Source organism: Entamoeba invadens (genome assembly GCF_000330505.1).
Source record: "Entamoeba invadens IP1 unplaced genomic scaffold scaff_1105074725199, whole genome shotgun sequence".
Classification (NCBI taxonomy): Eukaryota; Evosea; order Mastigamoebida; family Endamoebidae; genus Entamoeba; species Entamoeba invadens.
The window spans coordinates 201,315-202,057 of NW_004440113.1; positions in this window are offsets into that span (position 1 = coordinate 201,315).

The following is a 743-nucleotide window of genomic DNA, read 5'->3' on the forward strand; positions in this document are numbered from 1 at the left end:
CAATAATAAAAATAATATAAAATATAACAAAGAGATAACTGCAACTTAAAACATACTGGTCCGGAATATTCAAAATCAATTGCATCATAAAATAACAAAGAAAAAAAAATCAATCACATACTTTGAGGTGTATTCAAATTTCAATATGCAATTGATCTCAAAAAATAACAAGGGAAAATAAATAGATTTTTTTGTAAACTTTGAAAAATACAATAATTTAAAAATTGGGTTTTACTATTTTTTCTATAATACAAAAAGATAAGACGTAAAGACACTTTTGTTTGTTCCGACTTTAAAAAAAATCTTAAAGAAAATAAGTGTAAAATAACCAAAAATATATAAAATACATTTTCAAAAGCATCAAAAATCGCAAAACCAAAAAAAAATCATAAAAAACGTTTTACAGCCAAACTGAAGACACTCGATTCATACTTTGTCACAACAAGGTTTTGACCTTGGTGTATGAATTTTGGTTCGTGTCACTGACGAGGATCAAAGATATGAATTCATTGTTTGTTCTTCTGTTTTTTATCATTGCCAACCAAAAACAAAGGCCAAAAATTACTTTATTGGAACAATTTCAAATAAATATTATTCTATTTAGTACAAAAAAGTTAGATTTGCATGGCATACGCGTCTGTTTCGTTGGGATGCATTTTTGAGCAGCATACAAGAAACATGTTAAAAAATAAAGGTATTTTTAAAGTAAACACAAAAATACAAAAGACCAAATTCTTCCAAAA